The following is a 14,344-nucleotide window of genomic DNA, read 5'->3' as shown; positions in this document are numbered from 1 at the left end:
CAAGATTGTTATTTATTTATTATTATTATTATTTATTATTATTCTTCCTCGAATTTGTTCGCAGGATATCTCAAGACTGAATGAAGCCATTGTTATGAATCTTTCAATGATAATAGATCTTAGTCTAACTTAGAACTGCGTGACTTTTCAAAGACTCAAAGTCATCGTGACGTCATCCAGGCGCCATTTTGTAAAAATCAACTTATGATCATATCTTCATAACGGAAAGTAATTTTTGATTCATATTTATCATGATTAAGATCAATATCCGTCTGGTCAATTTCAGGTAAAAAAATGCGCGCAAAAATGCGCGTACGCTTTTGTCCGCGCGTTTACGCGCGCGAATTTTTTTTAAAATGCTCCAAATCATCCCAAATCTTTTTTGCATACGTTTCAGGCCATTATAAGCATTTCATAAAAAATCACGCAAAACACGCATTTTTGCACGTTTTCGTTCGTCACGGCCGAACGAAAAATAATTTCTCCGCAAAAGCTTTTGACCGAATATTCCTCATGTTTTTCCGGAAAATTTGATACCATGTTTAGCTCTTTATCACTATTAAAAACGGAATGAGCGTCCGTTCAAGATAACCGTCCGTACGCGCGATTTTTGTAATACATTGCATATATGGGCAAAAACATGCCTATGAAAAGTCCATTGGGATGAATAGGGATTGCCCATTTTTTTTTTCATATTTAGATAGAGTATGAGTCGGAGGTATGATTTCATATCTCATTTGGCCATTAAGTACATCTTAACGTCATCATAATGGCCTTGGAAGTCAAAAATACAAAATTGCATATTATGACGTCATTGTATTTATCGAAAATGTAGTGTATTTCTCTCAATATTCATCGATTCTCTTTGAAATGTCGATATGTTGTAGATAAGGCAATTCTCTACAAGATCACTTTTCACTAACTTTCATTTTAATGAGGTCATCATAGTACAAAATTCAATTAAAGGCCACATGTCAGAATTTTCGTCATTTGCGTGTTATGTCTATGGAAGGTGAATTTCGTTCACATCATGAATCTACATGGCATTCATCTATGAGCACTATCTATCTTATGTGTCCTCTGTTTTCTCCCAAATTGAGGTATGTTATAGCTGAGACCATGGGCTATAAAAACGATGCTTTTAGTTTTTTGATCAGATGATGAGATCATATCACAATTTTCAGTTGAATGTTGAAATGATGAATATGTCACGTATGTCCTATTTGTGAAAATTAAACGTTAGCAGTGTCCTCGTATTGAAATTATGTAAGGAAACCCTTTTACTTTCTAGACTTTACTCTCAGACACTATTGAGTGACTGACTGACATCTTTTTTTCTCTGGTAATAAAATACATAAAATGAGCGTTATAGAGAACATGAGCATTCGGCTACATTAATAACCCACTCTGTTCTCATTGTTCATTTCCTATTCAAGACTTGAATAATGACGAACTTCATTCAATATTTGGTAGTAATACTACAGATACTTATACTGATATCAATGATTTAAACTATTTATCCGAAAAAGAATATGAGTTTCATTTCAGTAGGTTTCTGAACTGTAAATATTATATTGATGAGGATTTTACGACTGAATTCAGTAACATTAACTATCATTTTAGTATTTTACATTTTAATTCGCGTAGTTTAAACAAAAATTGTAATGCTTTATCCAATTTCATCTGTACTTATGTATAGAAACTTGGGTTAATGATAGTACGCCACTGTTATTCAATGTGTCTGGTCATTTATTTATACATTTTAATCGCCAAGTAGAAAGGGTAGAGGTGTTGGTCTATTGGTCGCTGACAATTTTGAATATGAAATACGCAATGATATATTTATATTATACCCATCATACAACTATGAATCACTGTTTATTGAAAGCAATTTGCCGAGACATAAGAATATTATTGTAGGTGCCATATATAGGAAACCCCAATCAAATATCAATGATTTCATCCCTGTCTTTGAAAATGTTTTACAAAAAAAAAAAAATTGTGAATAAACAGCTTTATATAATGGGAGATTTTAACCTTGATCCCGTGAAATTTACTGCCAATGCTGTATGTAATTTCTTGAGCGAAATACATTCAAATCTTTGTATTCCTTTAATTGACAAGCCTTCAAGAAAGACTGACGGATCAATATCCCTCTAATCCACATTCCTTATACAGTGACAGTATATATCCATCCGATATTTAAAGATTTTATTTTCAAGCAACTAGTGAATCTCACGTCGACAACTCAAAATGATCGCTAATGTATTCTCACATTTATTTTGACTTTTCATTTACGCCGGGACATCGTGACGTCATACACTTTTCATTTTTAATTATTCATGCATAAGCTCTTATTTATCAATTACATTTTTATTTCTTTGAATAAGATAAAAATCGTCAAAATGCGTTCTTCATGATGTAAATTAGAGTCAAAGGTGTAACTGGTTACTGCACAGAGTCAATGGTCATATATTGTCTTAATCTATCTTCCCTAGATCCATAATGATCAAGGGATCGACACAATTTAAACTTGACATATGGATAGATCATTATGGGAGGAGCATTTTATAAAATAATATGATATCGTGTAATGCATTCTTTGTTATGTAAACCAATATCATACGTATCACCTAATTCGTCTAAGTGACGAATTAAAGTCTAGTTAGGTGATACGTAACGAAGTCTACGTATCACCTATTGATTTCGTCAAGATTGTTATTTATTATTATTTATTATTATTATTCTTCCTCGAATTTGTTCGCAGGATATCTCAAGACTGAATGAAGCCATTGTTATGAATCTTTCAATGATGATAGATCTTAGTCTAACTTAGAACTGCGTGAATTTTCAAAGACTCAAAATTATCGTGACGTCATCCAGGCGCCATTTTGTGAAAATCAACTAATGATCATATCTTCATAACGAATAGTAATTTTTCATTCATATTTATCACGATTAAGATCAACATCCGTCCGGTCAATTTCAAGTCAATAAACGTCCGTAAATGCGCGCGTGCGCGCTCGTCCGCGCGTTTACGCGCGCAAAAAAATTTAAAATGCTCTAAATCATCCCAAATTTTTTTTGCATACGTTTCAGGCCATATGGAGCATTTGATAAAAAAATTACGCACACGCGCATGCGCGCCCGTTTTCGCGCGTACTGGCATTTTGCAACATAGAATCGCCGATTTTTTTCTGACATCATATTTGGTACATTTTTCCAAGCATTTTGATAATTTGTTCACCTTTTAATAACGCAATGAGCGTCCGTCAAAGTTGACAGCACGCGCGGATTTGCGTTATCTTTATCCACAATACATGGGCAAAAACATGCCTATATAAAAATCATTGTAACTCTTTAGAATAAACAGAAACTCCTAATATTTTTTCATATTTGGATAGATGATGAGTCGGAAATATGATTTCATGTCTCATTTTATCCTCAATTAACTCATGACGTCATCATAATGGCCTCCAAACTCAAAATTTCAATTTGCATATTATGACGTCAGCATATTTTTGGAAAATTGATTGTATCTCTGTAAATATGGATCAATTTTCTTTTTAATTTTGATATGTTCTAGCTGAGACAATTTTCTACAAATGTAGTATTCACAATTTTTATTTTTGACAAAACTATCATGGTGTATTTTTGCGATTAAAGGAGGCATGTCAATTTTTCGCATTTTGCGTGTATTCTCTATGGGACATGACTTTTTCTCAAAATTGGATTCTACACTCCTGTCTTTCGCGAGCAAAATCTTCGTTGTTGCAATGACGAACCTTCGTCATTGCCTTGTTTTCGTTCACATTATTAATATTCTTACTTCTTCTTCCTCTTCTTGTCGTCCGGAATCCCACTCGCTTTGCACGTAGTGCTTGTTATTCCTATCCAGGTGCTTTCCTCATGTCCTTTTCCTTTCAAACTTCGTAGGCGTAATCTCTGATATCAAATCTAGGTCACCTACTTTTTCGTTTTCTGAAATCACTCATGCGTAAACGTCCAGGCGCCATTTTGTCCGTTTATGGTCCATTTTAAGGCCTTTCTATTTTCCTTCCTATCTCCACTATCCTAGATCCTACAAACTTGTAACAAATTACTCTAGATAGTCTAAGAGACGTCCTTTCATCTGCGACGTATAACCTGCCCTTCAAAATGCCATCTTCATACTCAAAATTCAAATCTGAAACCGTCTTCGTCAACAATCTCTCAAATTCTTGAAAAATTGACCCCTAAATAATCTAAAACTGCCATAACTTTCTCATATAAATTCCGTTTTGTGTTTAAATCACACAGTATCTTTATCTCATAATTGCACATAGCCATGCCAAATTTCACGCTCCAATGACTTTGCAAAACATAAATAGCGCCCTCTAAAGTTCTGGGAATTGGCTTTCTTTCTCTGGCCGTATCTCCATTATGGCTTGGCAAACCCGTACCCTTTTTTGGATTTAGATACTTGAAGATATGCCCTTTCCAGCTATATACAAAATTATATACCCTATCACTGACCAAATTTGAGAAAAATGCCCTCCAAATTCGCCATTTTCCAGAAAATTCCAAAATAACTTCAACTTGCTCTAAAATGGCGATCTTTATACCTACATCAATGAAACTTGGCAGACATATGTATCCATATACGTGACAACTGTTTGCCAAGTTTGGTAAAATTCGAATATGTCAGCGCAAAGTTATCGCCAAAAATGATGAATTTACTATGCATTACGTAATAGCGCGTTTAATGCGTGCAATACATTGCGCGCACATAACAGTGATGTCAAACTGACCGCAATGAAGTGCCCTTTCGAATGATACCAAGTATTGTATATGTTCACACAAAAAATTGTGAGTACATCGCATTTGAACAAAGGTCACTACACGAATTCCGCCGAGTTTCCGCCCGAATCTAACACGTATCGGCTAAGACGTAATTTTTTTCAGACTGCTTTTCGCCCCTTAAACGAACTTTTTTTTCCTTGAAAATTTGCAGTGACATGCAGAGTTCCAATACGCAGGGCACCTCATGGCCGGATTTTTGAAATTGGTCAAGGTGGCTATTTAAGACGCCATTTTGTCATATAATCTATTTTACATCACGTGTTTCGATAGGATTATCATAGAAAAAAAAAAAGAGTAGTTTACAATAACAACCATGAAATTCTCTTTCTAATGATACCAAATACGGCCCATAAAGAGGCATAAAGAGAGAGAGCAAAAAACAATTTAACTCCGTTCATAATACAGATCCTGTACGTTTTCCGCCCATGCATTACACGCATTGTCTATGGGGCATATCGGGTTCACGTTTTTGGCCCCCAGAACGATCTTTATTGCAATGACGAACATGCACCAAATCCCATTGGTTTTTACACGCAGTGCTTGCGAGCCCTTTCTAGGTTCTTTCCCATGCAACCCGTCCATACAGGCGCTATTTGTCCGTTTCGGGCCGTTGCATGTAGTTGACCATTGTGTATGGAGATGCGTGTTGTTGCGTATCAATATAATTACATACATGTAACAAATATCACTCACAGCTCCCATTCATTTTCCAATAAGATCTCTTTAGCGTTTCAAGTTTTATTGCAATGACGACCTTCGTCATTGCCTTGTTTTCGTTCACATTCTGCCCCATTAATATTCTCCTTTTCCTCCTTTTCCTTTTCCTTATCCTTATCGTCAGGAAATCGCATTCGTTTTGCACGTAATGTTTGTTATTCCTAGTTAGGTGCTTTTCTCATGTCCTTTTCCTTTCACATTTCATAGGCATAGTCTCTAACATCCCTTCAAGGTCACTACATTCTTCGATTTTCGAAATCACTCATGCATAACCGTCCAGGCGCCATTTTGTCCGTTTCTGGTCCATTTTAAGGCCTTTCTTTCTTCCTTCCTATCTCCACTATCCTAGATCCTACACATTTCTAACAAATTCCTCTAGATAGTCTAAGAGATGTTCTTTTATTTGCGACGTATAACCTGCCCTTCAAAATGCCATCTTCATACTCAAAATTCAAATCTGAAACCGACTCCGTCAACTATCTCTCAAATTCTTGAAAAATTGACACCTAAATAATCTAAAACTGCCATAACTTTCTCATATAAATTCCGTTTTGTATTTAAATCTCACAGTATCCTTATCTCATAATTGCACATAGCCATGCCAAATTTCACGCTCCAATGACTTTGCACAACATAAATAGCGCCCTCTAAAGTTCTGGGAATTGGCTTTCTCTCTGTGGCCATATCTCCATAATGGCTTGGCAAACCCGTACCCTTTTTTGGATTTAGATACTTGAAGATATGCCCTTTCCAGCCATATACAAAATTATATACCCTATCACTGACCAAATTTGAGAAAATTGCCCTCCAAATTCGCCATTTTCAAGAAAATTCCAAAATAACTTCAACTTGCTCTAAAATTACGATCCTTTGACCTACGTCAATAAAACTTGGCACACACATGTATTTATATACGTGACAACTGTCCGCAAAGTTTGGTAAAATTTGATTATGTCAGCGCAAAGTTATCTCAAAAAATGATGTATTTACTATGCATTGCGTGATAGCGCGTTAAATGCGTGCAATACATTGCGCGAAGATAACAATGGTGTCAAACTGACCGCAATGAAGTGCCCTTTCGAATGATACCAAGTATAGTATATGTTCACACAGAAAATTGTGAATAAATCGCATTTGAACAAAGATCACTACACGAATTCCGCCGAGTTTCCGCCCGAATCTAACACGTATCGGCTATGACGTCATTTTTTCAGACTGCTTTTCGCCCCTTAAACGTCCTTTTTTTTCCTTGAAAATTTGCAGTGACATGCCGAGTTCCAATACGCAGGGCACCTCATGGCCGGATTTTTAAAATTGGTCAATGTGGCTATTTAAGACGCCATTTTGTCCTATAAATCTATTTTACATCACGTGTTTCGATAGGATTATCATGGGAAAAAAGAGAGTGGTTTACAATAACATTCATGAAATTCTCTTTCTAATGATACCAAATACGGCTCATAAAGAGACATAAAGAGAGAGAGAAAAAACAATTTAACTCCGGTCATAATACAGATCCTGTACGTTTTCCGCTCATGCATTACACGCATTGTCTATGGGGCATATCGGGTTCACGCTTTTGACCCCCAGAACGATCTTTATTGCAATGACGAACATGCACCAAATCCCCTTGGTTTTTGCACGCAGTGCTTGCGAGCCCTTTCCACGTCCTTTCCCATATCCCAATTTCTTTCAAACTTCGTAGGCATAGTCACTACCATCCCATCAAGGTCACTGTTGAGGCCTTTCTTTCGCCCTACCTATCTCCAATATCACAGAAGCTACAGACTTCGTACAAATTGCTCTGGATAGGGCGAGAGAAGCTCTTTCGTTTGACACGTAGAAACATGGCGTCATTGCACGCACATCGTTGTGACACGATTGCATTTCTAGTTTTAGCTTTGTTTTCGTTGAGCTTCTAATATGTTGTAGCTGAGACAATGAGCTATCAAAAGTGTATTCTTTATTTTTCGATTAGATTCCGGGATCATGCTCATATTTCACTTGCAAAGTAGGATTTCTGAATTCCATTTCCCGTTTACGTGTAATCGCTATGGGAGATGTTTTGGTATATCGGTAACGCACTTGACTTCCAACCTCGAGATCCCTGGTTCGAGTCCGGGTGTCTCCAACCCTTTTTTTTTTCACTTTTTTTTTCCTTTTGACCTTCACTGTACAATCTCCTTTGATTATTTAAACACGTAGATTCGCAAATATCGTCATAAATAACCCTTTTTACTTTATTATTACCCCATTTTCACTTAATCCATTACTTTGTGCGTGTAATCCCTATAGGAGATGACTTTTTCTTAAAATCTGGAGTCTACATTCCTGTCTTTTGCGAGCAATATCGCCGTTATTTCGGCTTGGATTTTTTTGATTTTTGAGTGTGTTGTAGCTGAGACTATATGCTATCTAAATCAACCCTCATTTTTTTCAATAAGATGTCATGATCGCGCTCATGATCATGATCATGATCATCATTATCATAATGATGATAATCATTTATCAATTACATTTTCATTTCTTTGAATAAGATAAAATCGTCAAAAGGTGTTCTTCATGATGTAAATGAGAGTCACATGTGTAACTGGTTACTGCACAGGGTCAAAGGTTATATATTCTTTCAACCTATCTTCCCTAGATCCAGGATGATCAAGGAGACACAATTTAACCCGTTGACTACTGAATGTTATTATTCCCATAGACTTAACATAGGGACCACCAGGTTCCCGTAAGCAAAGGGTTAATCTAGACATATGAATAGATCATAACGGGAGAAGCATATAAATGGGAGAAGCATTTTACAAAATAATATATCGTGTAATGCATTATTCGTTATGTAAACCATTATCATACGTATCACCTAATTCGTCTAAGTGACGAATTAAAGTCTAGTTAGGTGATACGTAACGAAGTCAACGTATCACCTATTGATTTCGTCAAGATTTTTATTTATTTTTTTTTTTATTTATTATTCTTCCTCAAATTTGTTCGCAGGATATCTCAAGACTGAATGAAGCCATTGTTATGAATCTTTCAATGATGATAGATCTTAGTCTAACTTAGAACTGCGTGACTTTTCAAAGACTCAAAATAATCGTGACGTCATCCAGGCGCCATTTTGTGAAAATCAACTAATGATCATATCTTCATAACGGATAGTAATTTTTCATTCATATTTATCATGGTTAAGATCAATATCCGTCCGGTCAATTTTAGGTCAATAAACGTGCGTAAACGTGCGCGTACGCGTTCGTGCGCGCGTACATGCGCGCGCAAAAATTTAAATAGCTCCAAATCATCCCAAATTTTTTTTGCATACGTTTCAGGCCATTTAAAGCATTTCGCAAAAAATCGCGCACACGCGCATGCGTGCGCGTTTCCGCGCGTACTGGCATTTTGCAACATAGAATCACCAAATTTTCTCTGTCATCATATTTGGCACATTTTTCCAAGCATTTTGATAATTTGCTCACCTTTTATTAACGCAATGAGCGTCCGTCAAAGTTGACAGCACGCGCGGAATTGCGTTATCTTTATCCACAATACATGGGCAAAAACAGGCCTATATAAAATTCATTGTAACTCTTTAGAATAGGTAGAAACTCCTAATATTTTTTTCATATTTGGATAGATTATGAGTCGGAGATATGATTTCATGTCTCATTTGACCCTCAATTAAGTCATAATGTCATCATAATGGCCTCCAAACTCAAAATTTAAATTTGCATATTATGACGTCAGCATATTTTTAGAAAATTGATTGTATCTCTGTAAATATGGATCAATTTTCTTTTTAATTTTAATATGTTCTAGCTGAGACAATTTTCTACAAATGTAGTATTCACAATTTTTATTTTTGACAAAAGTATCATGGTGTATTTTTGCGATTAAAGGAGGCATGTCAATTTTTCGCATTTTGCGTGTATTCTCTATGGGACATGACTTTTTCTCAAAACTGGATTCTACACTCCTGTCTTTCGCGAGCAAGATCTCCGTTGTTTTAGCTTTGTTTTCACTGAGCTTTGGATATGTTGTAGCTGAGACAATGAGCTATCAAAATTGTGCCTTTTATTTTTCGATTAGATGCCGGGATCATGCTCATATTTCACTTGCAAAGTAGGATTTCTGAATTCCATTTCCCGTTTACGTGTAATCGCTATGGGAGATGTTTTGGTATATCGGTAACGCACTTGACTTCCAACCTCGAGATCCCTGGTTCGAGTCCGGGTGTCTCCAACAATTTTTTTTCTTCACTTTTTTTTCCTTTTGACCTTCACTGTACCATCTCCTTTGATTATTTAAACACGAAGAATCGCAAATAATGTCATAAAAAATCCTTTTTACTTTATTATTACCCTATTTTCACTTAATCCATTACTTTTTGCATGTAATCTATGGGAGATGACTTTTTCTCAAATCTGGATTCTACATTCCTGTCTTTTGCGAGCAATATCACCCTTATTTCTGCTTGAATTTTGTTGATTTTAGAGTATGTTGTACCTGAGACTATATGCTATCTAAATCAATCCTCATTTTTTCAATAAGATGTCATGATCGCGCTCATGATCATGATCATTATCATCATGATCATCATTATCATAATGATGATAATCATATATCAATTACATTTTCATTTCTTTGAATAAGATAAAATCGTCAAAAGGTGTTCTTCATGATGTAAATTAGAGTCAAATGTGTAACTGGCTACTGCACAGGGTCAAAGGTCATATATTGTTTTAATCTATCTTCCCTAGATCCATGATGATCAAGGAGACACAATTTAATCTTGACATATGAATAGATCATAATGGGAGAAGCATATAAATGGGAGAAGCATTTTACAAAATAATATATCGTGTAATGCATTATTCGTTATGCAAACCATTATCATACGTATCACCTAATTCGTCTAAGTGACGAATTAAAGTCTAGTATTTATTTTGTGTCTGTATAGAAGAAATTATTATTATTCTTCCTCAATTTTGTTCGCAGGATATCTCAAGAATGGCTAAAGCCATTATCAAAAAACTTGCCATGATGATAGATCTTAGTCTAACTTAGAACTGCATGACTTTTCAAAAACTCAAAGTCATCGTGACGTCATCCAGGCGCCATTTTGTGAAAATCAACTTATGATCATATCTTCATAAAGGAAAAGTATTTCTCATTCATAATTATCACGATTAAGATTAATATCCGTCCGCTCAATTTCAGGTCATTTAACGTACGCAAATGCGTGCATGCGCGTTCGTCCGCGCGGTCACGCGCGCGCAAAAAATTAAAATGCTCTAAATCATCCCAAATTTTTTTTGCATACGTTTCAGGCCATATGGAGCATTTGACAAAAAATTATGCTCACGCGCATGCGCGCGCGTTTTTTGAGCGTACTAGCGTTTTGCAACATAAAATCGCCGAAATTTCTCTATCATCATATTTGGCACATTTTTCCAAGCATTTTGATAACTTGTTCACCTTTTATTAACGCAATGAGCGTCCGTCAAAGTTGACAGCACGCGCGGATTTGCATTATCTTTATCCACAATACATGGGCAAAAACATGCCTATATAAAATTCATTGTTACTCTTCAGAATAGATAAAAACTTCCAATCTTTGTTCATATTTAGATATATTATGAAATGGAAATATGATTTCATGTCTCATTTGATCCTCAATTAACTCATGACGTCATCATAATGGCCTCCAAACTCAAAATTTAAATTTGCATATTATGACGTCAGCACATTTTTGGAACATTAATTTTATCTCTATAAATATCGATCAATTTTCTTTTAAATTTTGATATGTTCTAGCTGAAACAATTTTCTACAAATGCAGTGTTCACAATTTTTATTTTTGACAAAAGTATCATGGTGTATTTTGGGGATTAAAGGAGGCATGTCAATTTTTCACATTTTGCGTGTATTCTCTATGGCACATGACTATTTCTCAAAACTGGATTCTACATTTCCCTCTTTCGCGAGCAATATCTTCGTTGTTTTAGCTTTGTTTTTGCTGAGCTTCGGGTATGTTGTAGCTGAGATAAAAGGCTATCTCCAGTGTGCACTTTATTTTTCGATCATATGCCGGGATCATGCTCATATTTCACTTGCAAAGTAGGACTTCAGAATTCCATTTCCCGTTTACGTGTTATCGCTATGGGAGATGTATTGGTATATCAGTAACGCACTTGACTTCCAACCTCGAGATCCCTGGTTCGAGTCCGGGTGTCTCCAACACTTTTTTCTTCACTTTTTTTTCCTTTTGACCTTTCACTGTACCATCTCCTTTGATTTTTTAAACACGTAGAATCGCAAATAATGTCATAAACAACCCTTTTTACTTTATTATTACCCTATTATCACTTAATCCATTACTTTTTGCGTGTAATCCCTAAGGGAGATGACTTTTTCTCAAATCTGGATTCTACATTCCTGTCTTTTGCAAGCAATATCGCCGTTAGTTCTGCTTGGATTTTGTTGATTTTTGAGTATGTTGTAGCTTAGACTATATGCTATCTAAATCAATCCTTATATTTTCAATAAGATGTCAGGATCGCGCTCATGATCATGATCATTATCATCATGATCATCATTATCATAATGATGAAAATCATTTATCAATTACATTTTCATTTCTTTGAATAAGATAAAATCGTCAAAAGGTGTTCTTCATGATGTAAATTAGAGTCAAATGTGTAACTGGTTACTGCACAGGGTCAAAGGTCATATATTGTTTCAATCTATTTTCCCTAGATCCATGATGATCAAGGAGACACAATTTAATCTTGACATATGAATAGATCATAATGGGAGAAGCATATAAATGGGAGAAGCATTTTACAGAATAATATGTCGTGTAATGCATTATTCGTTATGTAAACCATTATCATACGTATCACCTAATTCGTCTCAGTGACGAATTAAAGTCTAGTTAGGTGATACGTACGTAGACGTATCACCTTTTGATTTCGTCAAGATTTTTATTATTTATTTATTTATTTATTTATTTATTATTATTCTTCCTCGAATTTGTTCGCAAGATATCTCAAGACTGAATGAAGCCATTGTCATGAATCTTTTAATGATGATAGATCTTAGTCTAACTTAGAACTGCGTGAATTTTCAAAGACTCAAAGTCATCGTGACGTCATCCAGGCGCCATTTTGTGAAAAACAACTAATGATCATATCTTCATAACGAATAGTAATTTCTCATTCATATTTATCACGATTTAGATCAATATCCGTCCGGTCAATTTCAGGTCAATAAATGTGCGTAAATGCGCGCGTGCGCGCTCGTCCGCGCGTTTACGCGCGCGCAAAAATTTAAAATGCTCTAAATCATCCCAAATTTTTTTTGCATACGTTTCAGGCCATATGGAGCATTTGATAAAAAAATTACGCACACGCGCATGCGCGCGCGTTTTCGCGCGTACTGGCATTTTGCAACTTAGAATCGCCGATTTTTTTCTGTCATCATATTCGGTACATTTTTCCAAGCATTTTGATAAGTTGTTCACCTTTTATTAACGCAATGAGCGTCCGTCAAAGTTGACAGCACGCGCGGATTTGCGTTATCTTTATCCACAATACATGGGCAAAAACATGCCTATATAAAATTCATTGTAACTCTTTAGAATAGATAGAAACTCCTAATATTTTTTCATATTTGGATAGATTAGGAGTCGGAAATATGATTTCATGTCTCATTTTATCCTCGATTAACTCATGACGTCATCATAATGGCCTCCAAACTCAAAATTTTAATTTGCATATTATGACGTCAGCATATTTTTGGAAAATTGATTGTATCTCTGTAAATATGGATCAATTTTCTTTTAAATTTTGATATGTTCTAGCTGAGACAATTTTCTACAAATGTAGTATTCACAATTTTTATTTTTGACAAAAGTATCATGGTGTATTTTTGCGATTAAAGGAGGCATGTCAATTTTTCGCATTTTGCGTGTATTCTCTATTGGAAATGACTTTTTCTCAAAACTGGATTCAACACTCCTGTCTTTCGCGAGCAAGATCTCTGTTGTTTTAGCTTCGTTTTCACTGAGCTTTGGATATGTTGTAGCTGAGACAATGAGCTATCACAAGTGTGCCCTTTATTTTTCGATTAGATGCCGGGATCATGCTCATATTTCACTTGCAAAGTAGGATTTCTGAATTCTATTTCCTGTTTACGTGTAATCGCTATGGGAGATGTTTTGGTATATCGGTAACGCACTTTACTTCCAACCTCGAGATCCCTGGTTCGAGTCCGGGTGTCTCCAACACTTTTTTTTCACTTTTTTTCCTTTTGACCTTTCACTGTACCATCTCCTTTGATTATTTAAACACGCAGATTCGCAAATAATGTCATAAATAACCCTTTTTACTTTATTATTACCCTATTTTCACTTAATCCATTACTTTTTGCGTGTAATCCCTATGGGAGATGACTTTTTCTCAAATCTGGAGTCTACATTCCTGTCTTTTGCGAGCAATATCGCCGTTATTTCGGCTTGGATTTTGTTGATTTTTGAGTATGTTGTAGCTGAGACTATATGCTATCTAAATCAACCCTCATTTTTTCAATAAGATGTCATGATCGCGCTCATGATCATGATCATGATCATCATGATCATCATTATCATAATGATGATAATCATTTATCAATTACATTTTCATTTCTTTGAATAAGATAAAAATCGTCAAAAGGTGTTCTTCATGATGTAAATTAGAGTCAAATGTGGAACTGGTTACTGCACAGGGTCAAAGGTCATATATTG

The 14,344-nt window shown here is 35.4% G+C and overlaps 1 protein-coding gene across 2 annotated transcripts in view; it reads left to right on the top strand.

Annotated features, from left to right (window-relative positions):
- LOC755759 (aminopeptidase N) overlaps positions 1 to 14,344 on the top strand; it is a 58,839-nt gene that overhangs the window by 34,848 nt on the left and 9,647 nt on the right. The window lies entirely within an intron of this gene.

Source organism: Strongylocentrotus purpuratus, unplaced genomic scaffold (assembly GCF_000002235.5).
Source record: "Strongylocentrotus purpuratus isolate Spur 01 unplaced genomic scaffold, Spur_5.0 spur5_scaffold_21, whole genome shotgun sequence".
Lineage (NCBI taxonomy): Eukaryota > Metazoa > Echinodermata > Echinoidea > Camarodonta > Strongylocentrotidae > Strongylocentrotus > Strongylocentrotus purpuratus.
This window is presented reverse-complemented; position numbering and strand designations above follow the sequence as displayed.